At 41.1% G+C, this 21,632-nt stretch overlaps 1 protein-coding gene across 2 annotated transcripts in view; it reads left to right on the top strand.

The window, feature by feature from the left end:
- LOC133242304 (P2R1A-PPP2R2A-interacting phosphatase regulator 1-like) overlaps positions 1 to 12,738 on the top strand; it is a 67,787-nt gene extending 55,049 nt beyond the window's left edge. The window contains exons 6-7 of one of the 2 annotated variants that reach the window (XM_061408398.1): positions 1,008 to 1,125; positions 12,181 to 12,738. The gene's annotated coding sequence lies outside the window, so the exon portion shown is untranslated. The remainder of the gene's footprint in view (positions 1 to 1,007; positions 1,126 to 12,180) is intronic. The other variant, XM_061408397.1, reaches the window with a different exon arrangement.
- Positions 12,739 to 21,632: the final 8,894 nt, after the last annotated feature.

Genomic DNA, 21,632 nt, shown 5'->3' on the forward strand with positions numbered 1-21,632 from the left:
CCAGTGCAATAGGACTGTATTCTGAATCCTATCCTAAGACTGTATATGAGAGATACTCAATTATCTATTTTTCCCATCTTTTAATTTCTAAAGCTATATAGATGAATAAAATATTCTAGGTCAGTTCCTCATCAGATCTCTTGCATTTATTGTAACCTTAATAGAATGTTTGCCAAACACCAAAAGGATAATGAGCTTCCACACTGATGGTGAGGGAAGAGGTGCCCTGTAGTCTGGCCAAGGAATCTGAAGACCCTCTTGTCCTATACCATTTTCTACTCTTTGTCTTAGTCATTTGATATCAGTTTTTAGATTAGTCAAGCTTCATCCAGATTAACTGGCCTCTCTATTGAGATGCATTTCATAAGATGATAGTGACAAGCCAGGGTTCACAGTGATGTAGAACGTCATATCTTGTCCTTAATCTGATCCCAGATCTCCCAACCACAGCAACCCACTCCAGTATTCTTGCCTTGAGAATCCAATGGACAGAGGAGCCTAGTGGCTACAGTCTATAGGGTCACAAAGAGTCCGACATGACTGAGGGACTGAGCACTGAGTGCATGAGCACTCCCAACCAACCTAGTGTATATTGGTCTCATTTCCAGCCTAGTGAATCCTTTGGCTTTTATTCCTTTGGCCATTCTCCCACTATTTAAAAGAACCTGTTAAACCGTATATACCAGCTCTAAATAGCATTGGCTCAATGCCTTCTACCATGCACATGTTCCTGGGTGCTTAGTTTTTTCAAGCGAGTGGTTTCCTAATTGTAGAGACTGCATCTTGGTCCACAGTTTACACAGGATACTTATTACTTACACTTGCTAAGCAGATGTATCTTTAAATTTTCAACTTTTGAAGAGTTTTTATTTAAACTAGTATATGGTACAGTAAACTCTAGTCAATATTCTGTAATAACCTAAATGGGAAAAGAATTTGAAAAAGAAAAAAATCAACTCAGTTGAGATGTAATTTACATACTTACTATAAATTTCATCTATTTTAAGCTTTCAGTCAAGATATAGACCACTTCCATAGAAATGTCCACTGACCTTTCATCATTAATCTTCTACTCCTACCACCGGCTCCAGATGACCACTGATCTCCTTTTTATCATCACTACAGGTTAGAGTTCACTTTTATAGAATTTCATAGATATGTATAAAATCATACAGTATATATTCTTTTGTGTCTAGTTGCTTTTGTTTAGAATGTCCTTGAAATCCATTCATGTTGTTTCCTGGATCAGCACTTCATCTCTTTTATTGCTAAGTTGTGTTTCGTTGTATGTATATGGCACAATTTGCTTATCCATTAACATTTTGATGGACATCTAGGTTGTTTCCAGTTATGGGTTATTACAAATAAAGCTGCTATGAATATTTGTGTTTAAGCTTTTGTGTAGATGTGTATTTTAATTTCTCTTGAGTAAATGCCTAGTAGGATTGCTATGTTATGTGAGTGTATGTTTAACTTTGAAAGAAATTGCTGATCTGTTTTCCAAAGTAATTTTACCATTTTATATTCCCATCAGCAATGCATGTTCATTTATGTGGCCCATGTATGTAGTTTGTTTAAATGATAGTTTGATTTTGAAATCCTAATTTTCAAAAGGATTTGTTGTGTTAAATGTTGCTTGAGATAGGAAAGCCATCAGTGAGAGTGAGGAAATATGTTTAACTATGTTTATTTTATCAAAAATGCTCATCAGATTATATTTGCTTTCAAAGAATTTACCTTGTTTAGCTTGAGTTTGGGTATTTAGCCAAATACAATTATTCATTACTGTTTAAGATGATCAGCTGAAGGGAATACTTCCTTCAAAAGATAATCCTATTTGACTTAGAAAATAAACTGACTTAACTTTCTCCAGAGGCTTCTAAGTTTCTTTAGGAATATGACTTCTCGCTTTTAGTTAACTTCAAGATAAATTCATAGATAAATCATAGTCAGTTAAAGAGAAGCTATGGCTTGCTAAAGTCCCAGTGACATACTAACGTGTATGTAGCCTCCCAAACTCACTCACTTACTGACAGGAGAAGAGTGACTTTCATAGGTATTTGCCAGTGTCCTGTTGTTCAGGGGGCTGTGGGTACCAGGAAAGCTATGAAGCATGGTATCAGCCTTTGGATCTTGGTGAAAGAAAGAAAGAAAAAAGCAAACCAAATAGATGTACTTGGTCTATTTCATCATACCTAAGATCCAAGGGTTTAATAGAGCACATGTTACCAAGCAACACACTTTGCTAATTTCACTTTACCAAATAGGAACTCCAGCAGAAGTGCCAGGATTGTCTGAGTCTTGTCTGGGACTCCTCAAATGTTGAGCAGGAGAAGGAAACTATTTGTGTACTAGAAATGTAGTACCACATTTGGCCATCAACTAAAGGGTTTTGTTCTCTCTTTTACTACATTGTGAAAGCAGAGGTAGTGTACTTACTTACCTTTAGGGATGTCTATCCCATTGTAGATATAGTGTTCTGCAGCAAGCAGATCCAACATTGTTTTCCTTTGTGACTCAGGACTCACACAATACCACATTTGAGGGCTAATATCACATTTGGGGGTCATTAGGCAATGCTTGCTCGATGTCAGCGCTAAAACCATCCTGCTCCTAGCTTTTTTGTTTGTTTGTTTCCATGACAAGCTTTTCTTCAGTCTCTAATTTTCTCTAAACTATTTTAAAATATTGTTCACTCCATTCAAAGGCTTACTTTCCCTTTATAAATCAATACTGAAAGACTACATTACTACATTATCTTGAACTTTTCTTGCTTGTAAGCCTTTCAGAGAACCTGGGTTCATCTGTGTGATTTTATGGGATCTCACTATTAAAAGATTACTGAAACTAGGGAAAGAGCTCTGGGGTTCAGATTCTTAGGCTGAGTGGTTCAAAGTCCCATATTATTTTTCATGAATGAAAATGGCCTTTTTTTTCAGTGGCACTGGGTCTTAGCTGTAGCATATGGGATTTATTTCCCTGATCAGGGATCAAACCCCAGGCCCCCGCATTGGGAGTGTGGAGCCTTAGCCACTGGACCACCAGAGAAGTCCCGAAAATGGCCTTTGTTAAGAAACAAAGCTCATCTCTCAGGAAGTTGAATGGCAGAGACTAATCATGTTAACGGAAACTAGGCACCGTCTCTCTGCTGATGTATTATTTATCGTATTTATATTCTGTTTCTTCCCCCAAAGGACTTGAATTAGAGACAACTGAAGTTGAGAGTTTGTCTTTAGTTTTAGCTTGCTTTCTGTTGCCTCTTTCCCTCCAGCAGCCCAAGTGCCAGCCTTCCCTCCCGGTGCTCCCAGAGGTTTATTTTCTTACCATCTTCTAATCAAAACTCCCATCCTAGCAAGTCTATATTAGAAATTCTGATTAAAGTTCTTCGCAGGAAAATTAAAGTGACCAATAAATTTAACTTTGAGGGAAGGTGTTTGTATTTTAAAGCAGTAATTTACTTCTAACCTCAGTCATTAGATTTTGAGGGTTAGTGGTCAGGGGATGATGTAGCTGGGAGCTTCTATTCCCTTCTATTCCTGTCCCCTCTCCCCATCTCTCCCAAGCATGACATGGAGTAAGCACAAGCCATGGGCCCTTCTGTCCTACATTGCCTTTTTTTATTTTTAAAAATTTCCTTTTAATGGTAAATACTCATAGAAAACTTGGGAAATCCAAAGAACTACAAGATTAAAAATTTACTAATAGTCTTAACTCTCAAAGATGATCAATAATATTTTGATGTACTTCCAGCCTTTTCTCCTATTTATATTTTTGAAATATTTTTGTGATCATGCAATATATAAAATTTCATATTTTTTGTTTGACTTATTTAAAAATTTAACAGTTTTTTATATCAATATAAATTCTGACCAGAGGCTATAAGTACATAGTCCATGTGTATGTTTGCTTACTATCTTACCCTGACTACAATTTCTTCAATTAGATCCTTATTTGGGGACATTTAGGTTATTTTCTCTTTAAAAAAATGAAGTATTATTGACCTAGAACACTATGTTAGTTCCCTGTGACTCATTTATTTGTAACTGGAAGTCTGTATCTCTTAGTCTCCTTTACCTATTTACTCATCCTCCCAACCCACCTTCCCCTCTGGCAACCACATGCTTGTGCTCTGTATCTATGACTCTTTCCTGTTTTGTTATGATTGTTCATTTGTTTTTGAGATTCCACATCTAAGTGAAATCGTACAGTAGTCCTTATCTGACTTATTTCACTTAGTACAATACCCTCTAGGTCCATCCATGTTTTCGTAAATGGCAAGATTTCATTATCTTTTTATAGCTGAGTAATATTCCATTGTGTATATGTATCACATCTTCTTTATCAACTCATCTATCGATGAACACTCAGGTTGCCTCCATGTCTTGGCTGTGTGAATAACGTTGCACTAAACATGGAGGTGCACATATTTGTGAATTAGTGTTTTTGTTTTCTTTGGGGAAAATACCCAGAAGTGGAATTGCTGAATTGTAGGGTAGTTCTATTTGTAATTTTTTGAGGAGCCTCCATACTGTTTCCCACAGTGGCTGCACCAATTTAGAGTCCCGCAACAGTGCATGCGGGTTCCATTTTCTCCACATTCTCACCAATGCTTATGATTTGTTGTCTCTTTTGATAATAGCCATTCTGACAGGTGTGAGGTGGTTTTGATTTGCATTTCCCTGGTAATTAGTGCTGCTGAGCAAATTTTCATGTACTTGTTGGCCTTCCGTATGTCTTCTTTGGAAAAATGCCTAATCAGATCCTCTGCTCATTTTAAAATTAGGTTGTTTGTTTTTTTGATGTTGAATTGTATGAGTTCTGTGTATATATCCTCATTATTGTCTCCATTTATTTAGGAGGAAGCTGAGGCTTGGGAGAGTTAATCACTTGCCCAAATTTCCTCCTAAAGAAATAGGTACCATAATCGTACCTGTGGCATAGAATTACTGTGAAGATTAAATTTACTATCTGCAGCATGTAAAAATACCAAGTTACCTGTCAAATAATAAGCACGCAGTTTTAAAAGTGCTGGTTGTTATTGTTCTTATATACTAACTAGTCTCTGTAATGAACTAGTTACAGAGGCCAGCCAGAGATATCATCCAGTATCCCCTTCTAGACTTTGGTGGCATGTAATACTGAGTTTCCGTTTATGTTGGTGTTATAGAGCTTCATTTAAAATAAATTTAGGTAGGGAAAGGTAAGTCAATTTAAAGAAACCATTAGGTATCAGGTAGTATGTGGATATAGCACAGATGATGATAAATATATATGAATGCCTACCTCAGTGGTTCCTCATTCCTAGAATAAATTTAAACTCTGTAGTGCAGCAGTCACTCTATTTAATATTGCACTGTGCAATGTTAATATTAATTATTGATATTTAAGAACAACATATTATATTACTCTAATATCATAATTTCACTCCCAGCACCTCATCCCCTTTAGCCTACTCTATCTTTCCTTTTTTCTTATTACATTCTAACAGTCTCTGTTTATTTATTTTAGAGTTTGTTTATTACTTTTATTGTTTGTATCTCTTCACTAGAATGTAAACTCCCCCAGGGCAGGAATCTTTTTCTGTTTTTGTTCACTAAGTGAATAAACTGCCTAAAACAGTGCATGGCCTGTAACAGATAGTCACTAAATATTTAGTGACTGATTAGATGAATAAATGTGAAATTCACAGTCTTTTACAATCTGGTCCCAATCTATTTACAGGCCCACCTCTTGTCCTTCTACCCTCTGGGTATCACTGTTTCCAGCGCACACTGTTTGCTCCCACATCTCTATGCATTTACTTATACTCTCTCCTTTGGCCTGAATAAATAATCATGAATTCAAGCAGATATTTAGTTATAAGAATGTTCTTCACCATCTATCAATGAAAAATTTGAAAACAGCCTCAATATTCATCAATAAGGGATAACTTAGAGAAATCATGATAACTCCCACTTGAGGAAGGGCAATTTGGCAATATCTGTCCAAATTACAAATGTGCAGAGCCTCCGAAGCAGCAGTTGTGCTTTAGGCAGTTTATCCCACAGACATACTTGCTTGTATGTCAAATGAATATGTGCTGGTGAGTCACTGCAGTGCTTTAGTCACTCCTGTTAGACACAGCAGTGACAGAACTCATTACATTATTATGTAGAGCTATATTTATTGATGTGGGAAGATTATAATAGCTAACATTAATTCAACTTGCTATGTGTCAGGCACTGTGATAAGTGTTTTTATATATTTTTGTCTCACTGAATCCTCACAACAGCCCTATGAGGTAGTTACTATAATAGTCCTCACTTTACACAGGAGGAAATGGACTCAGAGACGTGAATTTACTTAACCAGGACCAGACGACTAAGTCTGTGCATGTGTTCTCAGTCGTGTGCGACTCTGAGACCCCATGGACTGTATCCAGCCAGGCTCCTCTGCCCATGGGGTTTCTCAGGCAAGAATACTGGAGTGGGTTGCCATTCCCTTCTCTAGGGGATCTGCCCAACCCAGGGACTGAACCTGTGTCTCTTGTGTCTCCTGCATTGGCAGGCAGATTCTTTACCACTAGCACCATCTGGGAAGCCCATGATGTCTGAAATACAGTATGACAGTATTTTGTGTACGATGATCCACTTTTGTAAGAAGAAATACATATAGATATCTAAGCTTATATATGTGTATATAAAATGATTGGAAAGAAACACACTGAAATATTAATAGTTACATGGTGAATTATGGGTGGTTTTAATTTTCTTCTTTTTGCTTATCATTATTTTCTGAGTTTTCTGTTAAATTTTGGGGCTGACTTGGAAGAAGTGAAGCCAGGAGGCATGAATTAGTTGTGTAATTTTAAAGATGGCTAAATTTTTAAAGTTTGTTGGTAGTGTGGAATAGTGACACTGATATGAAGGAAGTGTTTTTAGGCTGAGAGAGAAAAACTAGCCAGGAGGGAAGAACTTGCCCAAAGGGAAAGAGGATGGCCAAGTGTAGGAGAAGGCAAGAGAACCTAGTGTCAAGGACACAGGTGGAAGAGGAAACCTTGAGGAGGGAGTCCCTTGTTCTCTGGAGGCTGAGGAGTGGGGATGAGCAGGCAGATGTGAAAAAGCAGTGACTCAAGGACACGAAAGGTCAAGTACCAAGAGAATCGAGAGAATCAAGGGAGTTCCTTCTTGATGACCTATGTCCTGTCATTGAAACTCAAAGCTTGGCCCTCAACTGAGGGGTTGGGGTTGGGGTGAGGGTGGGGTAAGGAATCTGAGGAGAGGGAGAGGATTGGAAAAAATCGCGAAGAGAAATTTGATACAAATATTTAAAAGGACTACCTTGTAGCCCTTGGGGCCCTGCTGAGGCTGGCTGGCCTGGCTTTGTAACAGAGCCAATCCCATGACCTTCTCCAGCAATAGTTAGCAGGCTGGGAGTGGGAGGTGGAGAGAATGGATGGTGGGGTTTTCACAGGGCTGAGGATTGGCAGAGCAGGTGCTACAGAAGGTCACAGGGAGAGTGAGTCCAGAGATCAGCACTAGCATGGCTAAGATGGCTGATCACAGCACCAGCTTGGAAGGAGGAAAGGAAGCCAGCAAGCTACTGATGCCTCTGGGCAAGGAGTGGGAAGGAAGGACAGGCTGGTGGTCCTGGCAGCAGAGTGGTAGAGGGAGACCCATGCGAGGCTGAGGTCAGAGGGGGTGTTTCTGAGTTTGATACTGTATGTTGAAATGGTCCCCTATAGTGCCACTTGGAGTAAGTGGAAAGGAGCAGAAGGTAAACTGCACAGAATACAAGGGTGAAGACAGCATTAAAATAACTACAAGCTGATGAAGGGCAATTTGGCAATATCTATCAAAATTATGTGTGCCTTCCTTTTCATCCAGAAATTCAGCTTTGAGGCATTTATCTTACAGATAGATACACTTACTTTGGTGCAAGATGAATGCATAAGGTTGAGTCATTCCAACACTGTATGTAACCTCAACGGATTGGAAACAGCCTAAAAGTCCACCAAGAGTGATTTGATTCCTTAAATAAACTGTAGTTCTTCAATGGAATGCTAGATAGCTGGGAAAGGGAGGAAGCTCTTTGTGAGCTGATATAGAATGATCTCAAATATTTTGTTAGCTGAAAGAAGCAAGGTACAAATCAGTGGGAATAGTTCTCAATCTCTTTGCTGCTGCTAAGTCGCTTCAGTCTTGTCCGACTCTGTGTGACCCCATAGACGGCAGCCTACCAGGCTCCCCGTCCCTGGGATTCTCCAGGCAAGAACACTGGAGTGGGTTGCCATTTCCTTCTCCAATGCGTGAAAGTGAAGCCGCTCAGTCGTATCCGACTCTTTGCGACCCCATGGACTGCATCCTACCAGGCTCCTTTGTCCATGGGATTTTCCAGGCAAGAGTACTGGAGTGGGGTGCCATTGTCTTCTCCGCAATCTCTTTGTTAACATGAGTAAAACATCCCAGGGAGGATACATAAAAAACCGTTAATGTTGGTTGCCTCTGAGGAGGGGGAGCTGTTGGCTAGGTAACAAGGTTTGGAAGGCGACTTTTCACTTGTCCTTTTGTTTTGTATCCTTTTTTTTTTTTTCACTTTATGGAAGTGTAATTACAAAATAAAAATTGTGTATATTAAAATTATACGACAGTATGTACCTTTTGAATTTTGAACCACAAGGATACATTACTGGGAAAATGAACTAAAACATTATATTTATATATATATATATATATATAAAATTTGAATCTCTTTTATAGATACTTAATCAGTTTTTTTTTAAGCACAAAAAAATCCCACTAGAGATTTGCTTCACAGTAGTCACTTTGCCAGGGTCATGGGTGGGAATTTGAATGAAATTAAATTATGTGTTGATAATCGCTAAAGCTGGGTGTTGGGTATATGGGGGTTCATTTTCTTTTGAAACATGAACTTGTCATTTTTGTAGGTCAAAAATTGTCACATTTTGACAGTTTTATGTGCTGTTAAAGCCATTAAATGTCCTCATTATTAAGCTAATGCTGTTCTCATTATTTTTATAAATTTTCCATAAAATAAATGTTGTCAGTGAAAGGAAAAACAAAAGAGCTCCCACCAGGCCCTTGGTAGGAACATTCAGGTACGTTCTCATCCTGGCTCCTGTATCTAATTATTTAGTGGAAATTCCCATTGCCCCATTGACATCTGAAACAGCAGTACTGCCTTGTTGATTTCCCTTAATTATGGAACCTGGTACTGTTCTCGGGATTTTTCCTATTAACAACAATCTCTCCCCATCCTGTTGTGTGTTAATTGGGTACTACCTTATCCTTATTGCTGGTAAAGTTCATCCTGTTCTTCAAAAATCACTTCTTTAGTTTCTTATGATTGCCTAACATCCTCTTCCTGCCTCACAGTCTATTATTAGCAATCCTAACTAATTTGGAGCCATGCCTGTATGTATCCTGGCTACTTACATTAATCAATCTAGGGGCTGATGTGTCTAGGACATTCAGTATACCACACCATAAAGTTCATCCTAAGCCATCAGTAAGCCCGCTTGTGTTCAGCCTTTTGGCTTCTAGTGTTTTTGCTTATGCCTGCGCTTCTTACCGGAGAAAGCAATGGCACCCCACTCCAGTACTCTTGCCTGGAAAATCCCATGGATGTAGGAGCCTGGAGGGCTGCAGTCCATGGGGTCGCTAAGAGTCGGACACGACTGAGTGACTTCACTTTCACTTCTCACTTTCATGCATTGGAGAAGGAAATGGCAACCCACTCCAGTGTTCTTGCCTGGAGAATCCCAGGGACGGGGGAGCCTGGTGGGCTACTGTCTATGGGGTCGCACAGAGTCGGACACGACTGAAGCGACTTAGCAGCAGCAGCAGCAGCACTTCTTATGTTACCTCAGAGGCTACGGTGATTTGGGCCTGGCCCCTGACACCTGCTAATCCAGGCCTTTTTGTCTGTCCTTAGAAGGCAGGTGTCTTTCTCTTGCTGTCTACAGGCACCTCTTCTCTATAACTCACAGTCTGTTGGTCAACTCTGCTTCCATGTCCCATTGCCATCCCCAAACCTAATTAGTTCCCCCAACATTAAGCTTCTCCTTTACCTCCTCTGTAAAGAGCCTCCTCCGACCACCTCATCCTAGGAAGTCTGGTTTTAGCACACCTTCTCTGTGCCACCCTTCACCACACTGAATTGTCCTGGCCCTTTTTTTTTGGTCCTGCCAGCCCCAGACTGTGAATTTCTGGGTTAAAGATGGAGACCATGTCTTGTTCTCCCTTGAATATCATACCTATCACAGCATCAGACACAATGGTTAAATGGTCGAAATAATATTTTTTTAATTTTAATGTGAAATATTTTCAACTTAAGGAAAATTGTCTGCAAAGAGAGTAAAAAGAAATTTCACATACTCTTGATGAAGATTTATCTATTGTTAGCATCTTGTTACATTTATCATTCTCTCTCGCTCTTTCTACATACACACACACACTTTTTTCTGAAACACTTCAAAGTTGCAGACAACATGTCCCATCACCCCCTAATACTTCAATGTATTTCCTAAGAACATTCTCTGATATAAACACAGTTAAGTTAGCAAATTCAAGAAATATAACATTGATACAGTATACTATTACAGATAATTGTCCCAAGAATGCTCTTTTTGCTATATTTGATAACCTTTTAAATTCTGTGGTAATAAGCCTGTAAGTCTGCAATTGATATTTTTCATGCTTCACACCTGATAAACTGATCAAAAAGCCACTTTGTCAAGATACTTAGTCACTGACTTTAATTTTACTTGAGCTACATAATATTTGTCTACAATTGTATTTGCACTAAATGTGGGCCTGTTTTACTAGAATGATGTATCAGGGAAGTAAAGAATCCAGCATGTTACTTTCATATTGAAATGGAATGTTGATACACCTGGAAGCTATAAAAATGTAAATCAACTATACTTATGGACTCTGTGGGAGAGGGAGAGGGTGGGAAGATTTGGGAGAATGGCAATGAAACATGTAAAATATCATGTAGGAAACGAGTTGCCAGTCCAGGTTCGATGCACGATGCTGGATGCTTGGGGCTGGTGCACTGGGACGGCCCAGAGGGATGGTATGGGGAGGGAGGAGGGAGGAGGGTTCGGGATGGGGAACACATGTATACCTGTGGCGGATTCATTTTGATATTTGGCAAAACTAATACAATTATGTAAAGTTTAAAAATAAAATAAAATTAGAAAAAAAAATTATAACTTACATTAAAAAAAAATATTTTTTAAGTGGAAAAAAAAAAAAAAGCAAAAACAACAAAGCAGCAGTGGAATGTTGATGTGCCCTTGTGCCCATTTCTGGGTCTCCATCAGTAGTATCACTGAGGCAGCCAGGAAGGCACCGTTTTACTCATTAACAGTGTGCTCAACCCTATGCTGGATACAGGGGAGAGAGAACATAAAGGAGCTCTCCCAAGGACCTTACAGTCTAGGAAGTAATGTGGCAGCCATACAGGGAACAATGAGCAGAGCAAAGAGAAGGCTAGCATTTGCTAGGCACCTATTAGGTGCCAGACCCTTCAGAAACCCTGTAATGCAGGTATTATCCCCATTGGCCCAAGATCACAAAACTAGTAAACAGTAGAGTTAGGATATGAACCCAGGCCCCTATGACTCAAAATAAGAGCATATGAGGCAGCTTATAGTCATGTGCTCTGGGCCAGATTAGATGAATTAAATAAGTCTCAGTGAGATGCATAGAACCTACAAAGGCCACTCTGGGGACTCTCTGGGAGATAGAGTGTATTGGGATGCTGACAACCAGCAGCAGGTGCTCCCACCCAAACCCCTTTAAAACCTGCCTGTTATAACTACCTGTTCTCACTGAAGGGCTCAGGCTCTGTCCACCTCCGCTTCTGGTGGACTTGGGGAGATGGGGAGGGGAAGCTGATTCACATTTCTACATTCAACTGCATTGGCCCCCTCTCCAACGCTAGTTGAATTGTTTATCTTCCAAGTGCCTTGACCTCCTGGGGGCAATTTCTCTACACTTCTCAACATCAGAAGCACAGCTCCCTCTGAGCTGAGAGGAGCCTCTTGCTTTACCACAGAACCCCACACCCTCCTGACCTGTCCTCTCCCACCCACCTACCCTTATGCTTCTTTTTGCATGGAAGGCACGACAGGAATTTAACATGTTTGTGTTTTTTTTTTTTCCATGACAGGGAGAAGAGCTGGCTTAGACAGATGTAGAACCGCCCAGTCTACTTAAGGCATACCAACTGAATAGCTTAGTCCAAAACATCAGTTCTATAGATTAAAAACTTGAAAAAGGCCACATGCATTCTGACATTTTTTTCCCCAATGAAGAAACTAAGATGGAAAAGGAAAAGTTTGTTCCTAAGTCTGTAGTTCTAATCCTCAACAACCAAGGAGTTATGGAGTGTGGGGGTGGGGTTCTCTTAAAATAAAAATTAAATAAACGAAGGGTTTTGTAGGGTACTTAAAAGAAATGCAGGATTCTGCTTGATGTTTGTTAACTTTTTTATTTTGAAATAATTATACTCATAGGAAGTTGTCCTTCACGCAGTCTCCCCCAATGATTACTTCGCACATAATTATAGTTTCATATAAAGGCCAGAAAATTGACATAGGTACAATGTCTGTGTATAATTCTATGCTCTTTTATTACATGTATAGGTTCATAGAACCACCACCACAATCAAGACACAAAACTATTCTGTCATGACAAAGATCTCCCTGGTGTACCCCTTTATAGTCACACCAACCCTGTCACCCTCCACCATCTCTAATGTCTGCTGCTGCTGCTGCTGCTGCTAAGTCGCTTCAGTTGTGTCCGACTCTGTGCGACCCCATAGATGGCAGCCCACTAGGCTCCCCCGTCCCTGGGATTCTCCAGGCAAGAACACTGGAGTGGGTTCCCTAATGTCTGGTAACCATTAAAATTTGTTCTCCATCTCTATAATTGTGTACTTCTAAAAGTACAGTTTCCTTTAGGAAATAGATTTGCACTCTAGTTTTCACAGAATCTCAGGTTTGAAGGAATAACTTCTCCAGGCCAGTCTCCCTTCCCATGCCCAGATTTTACCTACTACCTCTCTTCTAAGTGTCCAGCCAGCCCCTGTGACATGCAAACCAGAACCTTCTCCAGGATTTTAGAATGTTGAGGTATTTCATATAAATAGTTAGAGCAAAGATATTGTTTCTTTCCATAAATTTGTTCAGTAGTTAGCAAAACTCTTATCTTTAGGTTAAATATTACAAAATGCCCTCTCACCTGCTGATTTTCCCATCAGACACTGAGAGGAATGAAACATTGGAAGCCTGAAAGGCTCACAGAAAATTCCAGAAATCCTTTAACTATAGGTTAGCCTGGCTCCCAGCAATTGGGGCCTTTCAAATGTATGTGGTTCATGTGTGGAATTTATTTCTTGGGCTGATTGTGTGTTATCTACATGGTATCTACAAGTGTCATTCTGTGAGATAATCTTACTGTACCCAACTCCCCAGAACTCCCTTGTGGGGAATAGAGTTTTACAGGGCACCATGAAGGCAATGGCACCCCACTCCAGTACTCTTGCCTGGAAAATCCCATGGACAGAGGAGCCTGGTGGGCTGCAGTCCATGGGGTCGCTAAGAGTCGGACACGACGGAACGACTTCACTTTCACTTTTCACTTTCATGCATTGGAGAGGGAAATGGCAACCCACTCCAGTGTTCTTGCCTGGAGAATCCCAGGGATGGAGGAGCCTGGTGGGCTGCCGTCTATGGGATCGCACAGAGTCGGACATGACTGAAGCAACTTTGCAGCAGCAGCAGCAGCATATAGCCTGTTTTACGAACATTAGAAAATAATGACTCAAAGTAATGGTAAAACCGGAAGGGGCTGGCAGAAGTGAAGCCACGGGGGTTCCACAATTAGGATTAATTTGGATCCCCCACCTCCTCTCCCCTGGACAGTTTTGAAATCTTTTCACAAGTTTAACTTATTTCTTATAGAGAGCACTGTGCTCTCCTTAACTGGACAGCAGCATGTGTATAGGTCTAGATTCAGCCCCATTAGGATGTGCCCTTTGGAATAAATGACTTCAAACTAATAGTTCCCTCCATAGCCGCCCCAGAGGCAGGGGTAGGAGAGCATCTGACTTTGGCCCAGGAGACACCACAGTCTAGTGAATGCCCTCTTCTTGAAGTTGGAACGACAGTGGCCCGTTCCCTACTTTCTTAATAAGGGCCCCTGCCTCCCACAACATTCCTGACTTCCCCTTGGGTGGGGAGAGTACAAACTGAGAAAGGAAAGGAGAGAATGCAGCTAGCTATGTGCTCTACCTCAAGTGCCATTCCTCTGGGTCCACATCATAACTTACAACCCAAAGACCTTCAGTACTCATGTCTTGGTGTTTTCCCCTCATCAAATAACCCATGGGGTAACTTGTATTTTCCAAAGTGAAAAGATATTTCCAACTAACTTAATAATCCTGGCATGTTCTCTGCTGCCTTAGTTTCTTTGGCGGGTAATTTTGTGGCTACTCTTCTGCTATCTTTTTCTTCAACCTGTGTTAAGAGAAGAGAAGACAAGGCTAGGTCACGGTCAGGATGCTGACTTTGGCAGTGCCCCTTCCTCCCTGGTGGCTCAGACGGTAAAGTGTCTGCCTACAATGCAGGAGACCTGGGTTCAATCCCTGGGTCAGGAAGATTCCCTGGAGAAGGAAATGGCAACCCACTCCATTATTCTTGCCTGGATAATTCCATGGACAGAGGAACCTGGTAGGCTACAGTCCATCTGGTCACAGAGTCAGACACGACTGAGGGACTTCACTTCCTCCCTGGGAGGCCTTCTTGTGGAAGGCAATTATCTTCAACTGCCAGAGCCTCAGTTTCCTCATCCACAAAAGTGGGATAAATAACTGCCCCCCTAACCTTACAAAGGTGGTCATTCAGATAAACAGATATTAGAAACATCTTTGTAAAATTTTCAAAAGGGAAAATATAGTGATCAAGATCTTCAAATACAGGGCTTCCCTGGTGGTCCAGTGGTTAAGAATCTGCCTTGCAATGCAAGGGACACCAGTTCAACCCCTGATCTGGGAAGATCCCACATGCCCAGGGCAATTGATCCCCTGAGTCATAACTACTAAGCCCACTGTAACTATTGAAGCCCAGGCACCCTAGAGCCCATGCTCCACATCAAGAGAAGCCACCACAATGAGAAGCCCACACACTGCAATGAAGAGTAGCCCCTGCTTGCCACAAGTAGAGAGAGCCCATGTGCAGCAACAACAACATATCAGAGCCAGAAAAGAAAAGAAAAAATAGATCTTTTAAAAGCAGCTCAATTCCAGAAAAATAAACGACCCAATCAAAAAATGGGCCAAAGAACTAAATAGACATTTCTCCAAAGAAGACACACAGATGGCTAACAAACACATGAAAAGATGCTCAACATCACTCATTCTCAGAGAAATGCAAATCAAAACCCCAGTGAGGTACCATTGTATGCCAGTCAGAATGGCTGCGATCCAAAAGTCTACAAGCAATAAATGCTGGAGAGGATGTGGAGAAAAGGGAACCCTCTTACACTGTTGGTGGGAATGCAAACTAGTACAGCCACTATGGAGAACAGTGTGGAGATTCCTTAAAAAACTGGAAATAGAACTGCCATATGACCCAGCAATCCCACTGCTGGGCATACTCACCGAGGAAACCAGAATTGAAAGAGACACGTGTACCCCAGTGTTCATCACAGCACTGTTTATAATAGCCAGGACATGGAAGCAACCTAGATGTCCATCAGCAGATGAATGGATAAGAAAGCTGTGGCACATATACATAATGCAGTGTTACTCAGCCATTAAAAAGAATACATTTGAATCAGTTCTAATGAGGTGGATGAAACTGGAGCCGATTATACAGAGTGAAGTAAGCCAGAAAGAAAAACACCAATACAGTATACTATGCATATATATGGAATTTAGAAAGATGGTAACAATAACCCTATATGCGAGGCAGCAAAAGAGACGCAGATGTATAGAACAGTCTTTTGGACTCTGTGGGAGAGGAAGAGGGTTGGATGATTTGGGAGAATGGCATTGAAACATGTATAATATCATATAAGAAACGAATCGCCAGTCCAGGTTTGATGCAGGTTACAGGATGCTTGGGGTTGGTGTACTGGGATGACCCAGAGGGATGGTACAGGGAGGGAGGTGGGAGGGGGTTCAGGATTGGGAACACGTGTACACCCATGGCGGATTCATGTTGATATATGGCAAAACCATATAATTAGCCTCCAATTAAAATAAATTTAAATTAAAAAAAGGAAATATACATTGTGATTTTAAATGGCTGATAATAAACTATTAAATAAATATGTGCTTTTAAAAATTTTTATTCAAAAAGTTGTAAGACTGTTAGATAATCAGCTCATATATATTAGGCATACAGATCCTACTAAAGTAGATTTTGTGAGCTGAGTGTGAGTTTCAAGAGCCTTGAAACATGCTAAACAGACAAGCAATGAGACTAGGTGTGTTTATGTGATTTACTTCCTTATATCAGCAATAACATTTTAATCTATTTTAATGATGTTGTTTAAAATGGAAGTCATTCTAAAACTAAGAGCAACAGAACTTTTATATGATATCCAAGTATAATAACTGATACAGTTAATTTTGGTAACTCATATTCAATAAACCATTTAAAACAGAAAAAAAATTAAAACTCTTCAAATACAGTATAAAAATATGATTTACAATCTTCTTTAAGAATGTTTAGAAAAACATTCTTAAAATAACTTTTATAAGTCATCTATTTTACTTTACATGGCTTTGGGGGGCCTATTTTGACTCAATTCTTAGTATTGTTCAATATATTTTTTAGCATGAGGGCAAGGTTGGTCATAAAATGTGATGAAATCTATTGGAACGTGGGATTTTTAAAAAAAAGAATGTGGGATAAAGTGATTCAAATAGGTGTTTATAAGACAGAGAAGACACATTAGGAATTTGATTTCATGCACGTAGACAATGAGCTTTGTTGAGCCAGTAGATTTTCTATTTTTCAGTAGAAACACTGTTTCACAACAGCAGGATGCATCCTGGTCAGTTGGGTGTAAAGTAGAATGTCAATCAAAACCCCTGTGGCCCCCCTCTCACCAGGCCAGTTTGCATGCCTCTTCACCTAGTCTTACTTTGTGAGGACAGATTGCCCTGAACTAGATCCCTGGGGCTTTGAACTGAGACTTTCATCAGGTTTCTGCTGCTGCTGCTGCTGCTGCTAAGTCGCTTCAGTCATCTCCAACTCTGTGCAACCCCATAGATGGCAGCCCACCAGGCTCCCCCATCCCTGGGATTCTCCAGGCAAGAACACTGGAGTGGGGTGCCATTTCCTTCTCCAGTGCATGAAAGTGAAAAGTGAAAGTGAAGTCTCTCAGTCGTGTCCGACTCCTAGTGACCCCATGGACTGCAGCCTACCAGGCTCCTCCATCCATGGGATTTTCCAGGCAAGAGTACTGGAGTGGGGTGCCATTGCCTTCTCTGCAGGTTTCTGCTAAAGGCTAATTAATCATCAGATCAACTCATTGCAAAAGCAAGTGGTCATGCTGATCCCTTGAGTCATTAGGGCAACAGAAAGAGAAGGAAATGGCCTTACCCTCCTTCCAGGATTAGAAGAGAGAAGTTCCTGAGATCTAATGAATTTCTGCTAAATTTGGGGTGTGCTCCCCAATTGTGCTTTTTCTCTTTTTTCCTGTAATATTCCTTTCAAAAAGCTACCCAGAAAACAAAGGGGCCTATTGCATTGCCCAGAGGTTTTCAGCCATTTAAGGCTCCCTTCTCAGTGTAAGCAGAGCTATAGGCTAAAACTGCTCATTTGGTTGGAAAGTGAAACCTGCCTTTCCTGCCTATGTGATGTCAAACTGGCCTGATGGATTTTTTAAATGCATGTACCAGTTATATGAGTCTATAGCATATCTTCTATCTGTTCTGGGAGAGTTTGTGGTTTGCGGTTTGGTTCATATTTCAGCCAACAGGTACTGTCAAGGGGGACTAACTTTGAAAAGTGGTCCAAATATTTTTTCTGACCTCTGAACACCCTGAAATATTTACCTGTCTATGCTGCTGCTGCTGCTAAGTCGCTTCAGTCGTGTCCAACTCTGTGCGACCCCATAGACAGCAGCCCACCAGCCTCCCCCATCCTTGGGATTCTCCAGGCAAGAACACTGGAGTGGGTTGCCATTTCCTTCTCCAACGCATGAAAGTGAAACGTGAAAGTGAAGCTGCTCAGTCGTGTCCGACTCTTAGCGACCCCATGGACTTCAGCCTACCAGGCTCCTCTGTCCATGGGATTTTCCAGGCAAGAGTACTGGAGTGGGATGCCATTGCCTTCTCCATTACCTGTCTATACAATACCATAATACATGGTCTAAAAGTGAACAAGTCTTTCAGGGGAGCAAGTGATTGTTTGTATGATAGCAAACAGTTTGGTTTTCTGTTGTTGTTGTCACTGTCATCTGCCAAGATGAATGGTTGTTCCTGTTGTGTAAACACATACTATCACCTCCTTTTCCTTTTTCACTGAGTTGACCCCAAAGTGAGCCCCCTAGCTGGGAGACAGCATGCTCTGAGCAGTAAAATTATAAACTCTGAAGCCAAACAGATCTAAGTTTAGCTGTGGAGGTCTTTAAAAGGCTGAATAATATCTCTGAGCTTTAGTTATCTCGTCTGTAAATTGGGCATGATATCATCTGCCTTGAGGAGTTGTTGCAGGATTCTTAGGATGCTATTGTAAATGTCTACCCTGGACCAAGGAGTCAGTGTGTCTTAACTTTTTGGTTACCTACAGATCACCTGGGGGATCTTACTAAACTCCTGACCCTGATTCAGAAGGTCTGAGGTGGGGCCAGAGAATCTTCATTGCCAATAAGCCTCAGGAGATGCCCACGAGGCTGGTTCATGGACCACACTTGGAGTAGCAAGGGTCTAGATAACATTTGCAAAGTACCTTAGCACAGTTAATGCTTAATACATGGTTACTCCAAAATAATTCAATCACTTGCTTAAAAATCACTGAGAAGAAACTATTTTCCCCCAAAGATAATACCAGTCTGCCTTTAGCTCCATTCTCATAGCCTTTGCAAAAGTACCTCATTGGGATTGGCCATGGTTGGTAATTTCTGAAAGCAGATAATGGGTAAATGGGAGAGGTTCATTATACTATTATCTCTGCTTCTGAACATGTTTAATATTTTCAATAATAAGACTTTTTAAATTAAAAGAGATTTTTAGGGTAGTGACATCATTCTATATGATACTAAATATATATGATATTATAATGGTGGGTACATGGCATGAATTTGTCCAAGCCCATAGAACAGACAACAAGAGTGAATCCTATTGTAAACTATGGACTTTGTTGGATAATGATTTATCAGTGCAGATTGATCCATTATAACAAATGCACCTTTGTGGGATGTGGATGGTGGGGGAGGCTATGCATGTGTTGGGGGTTAGGACAGGGATATACAAGAAGTCTGTACTTTCTATTCCATTTTGCTGTGAACCCAAAATTGCTCTAAATAGTAAAGTCTATTAAGAAAACTCCACAAACAAGAACACCTGTTTTCTAACAGCCTGTGAACAGTAGAAGATACAGGTGTAGAAGTACAGTCATTAGCTAAAAAATCACCTTCACTAGGGGAGAGAGTGGAGAAGGCAATGGCAAGCCACTCCAGTACTCTTGCCTAGAAAATCCCATGGACGGAGGAGCCTGGTAGGCTGCAGTCCATGGGGTCGCTAAGAGTCGGACACGACTGAGCGACTTCACTTTAACTTTTCACTTTCACACAATGGAGAAGGCAATGGCAACCCACTCCAGTGTTCTTGCCTGGAGAATCCCAGGGACGGCGGGGCCTGGTGGGCTGCCATCTATGGGGTCACACAGAGTCGGACACGACTGAAGCGACTTAGCAGCAGCAGGGGAAAGAGGGAGCTTTTGTTTCAATTCCCCCAAATAAACCCATTCCTAACCTGGCCTGCTATGACTTAGGATTTTGCAAAAGTAATTTGCCCATCCATCTCAGGGTTTAACACGTTTTTTTCCCCTTAATATTATCACAGTTTACACTTTGTCAAGATGGGTTTTGAATTGTTTTTCTCTACCTTGGACTAAAATCTGTCTATGCATGCATGGCATCACCGACTCAATGAACATGAGTTCGTGTAAACTCTGGTAGTTGGTGATGGACAGGGAGGCCTGGCATGCTGCAGCCCATGGGGTTGCAAAGAGTCAGACATGACTGAGAGACTGAACTGAACTGAACTGACTGATGTATGCATGGTCAGTCGCTAAGTTGTGTCCTACTCTTTGCAACCCTATGGATTGTAGCCCACCAGGCCGTCTGTCCATGGGATTTTCCAGGCAAGAGTACTGGAGTGGGTTGCCATTTCCTCCTCCAGGGGATCTTCCCAACCCAGGGATCAAACCCATGTCTCCTGAGCCTCCTGCGTTTCCTGCATTGACAGGCAGGTTCTTCACCACTAAATCACCTAGGAAGCCCCCAAATCTGACTATATCCTCAGGAAATAATTTTATTTACTCTTTTCACTTTATTGAATCAGGGCTTTTCCCCACCTGCCCAGCTTGTGTGTTCATTAAGTCGGTGATTCACGAAGCAACCTCCCAGCTAATTGTAAGATGCATTTAGTGAGCTGGACATTCCCCATCATCATCTTCCTTGACCTGGGCCCAATTTTTATTAGGTACTGAGCTGACTTAGCTTAGGGCAGGTACCACTTTAGATTTTTAGACGTTTTGATAACCAGGTGACAGGGGCAAATTAGGAACTAAATGAACAAAATAAAGGAACCAGCCAGCTTGAGTTTAGTCTATTTGCATTTCTTTGTCCTCTTGGTCACATGAAGCCTCTCCAAACCAGCGTCCTAACTGAATCTTCTTTTTTCTGCCTATGGCTTACCTAAAGAGTCTTTGATGTGGTAACTGGACAAGGTGTCATCCCAATGGCCTGAAGCTGGGTCAGCTCTTTGTTATTTTGTTTGGTATTTAATCCTGGAGAGTAATGTTCTGCTCTGGTATGTTGTTTATCACTTCAAGATTATAGGTGTAGCAAATATTTTCCTAATGAAATAATCACTAACTTGACATTCTGGTGCTGGGACAATACGGTGAGTTTCCCTCCATTTGAATCTTCTGCATGCATGCAAGTATAACTACGAGTTCCCAGGTGGCGCTAGTAGTAAAGAACCCACCTGCCAATGCAGGAGACATAAGTGACGCTGATTCTATCCCTGGGTCATGAAGATCCCCTGGAGAAGGAAATGGCAACCCACTCCAGTATTCTTGCCTGGAGAATTCATGTGCATGGTCTCAAGCCTACCCTCAACTCCAATTTCCTTTACTGCTGCTGCTGCTGCTGCTAAGTCGCTTCAGTCGTGTCGGACTCTGTGTGACCCCATAGATGGCAGCCCACCAGGCTCCCCCGTCCCTGGGATTCTCCAGGCAAGAACACTGGAGTGGGTTGCCATATTTTAGGCCTGTTCTGTCAAATGTTGGGGTTTTAGGTGCTACTTGAAATTTTCTATATCCCTCATAATAGCAAAACTTTGAAACCTCAGAGTTGTTTCCATGTTTTTGTCAAAAC

The sequence above is a fragment of the Bos javanicus genome, chromosome X (genome assembly GCF_032452875.1).
Source record: "Bos javanicus breed banteng chromosome X, ARS-OSU_banteng_1.0, whole genome shotgun sequence".
Taxonomy (NCBI): Eukaryota; Metazoa; Chordata; class Mammalia; order Artiodactyla; family Bovidae; genus Bos; species Bos javanicus.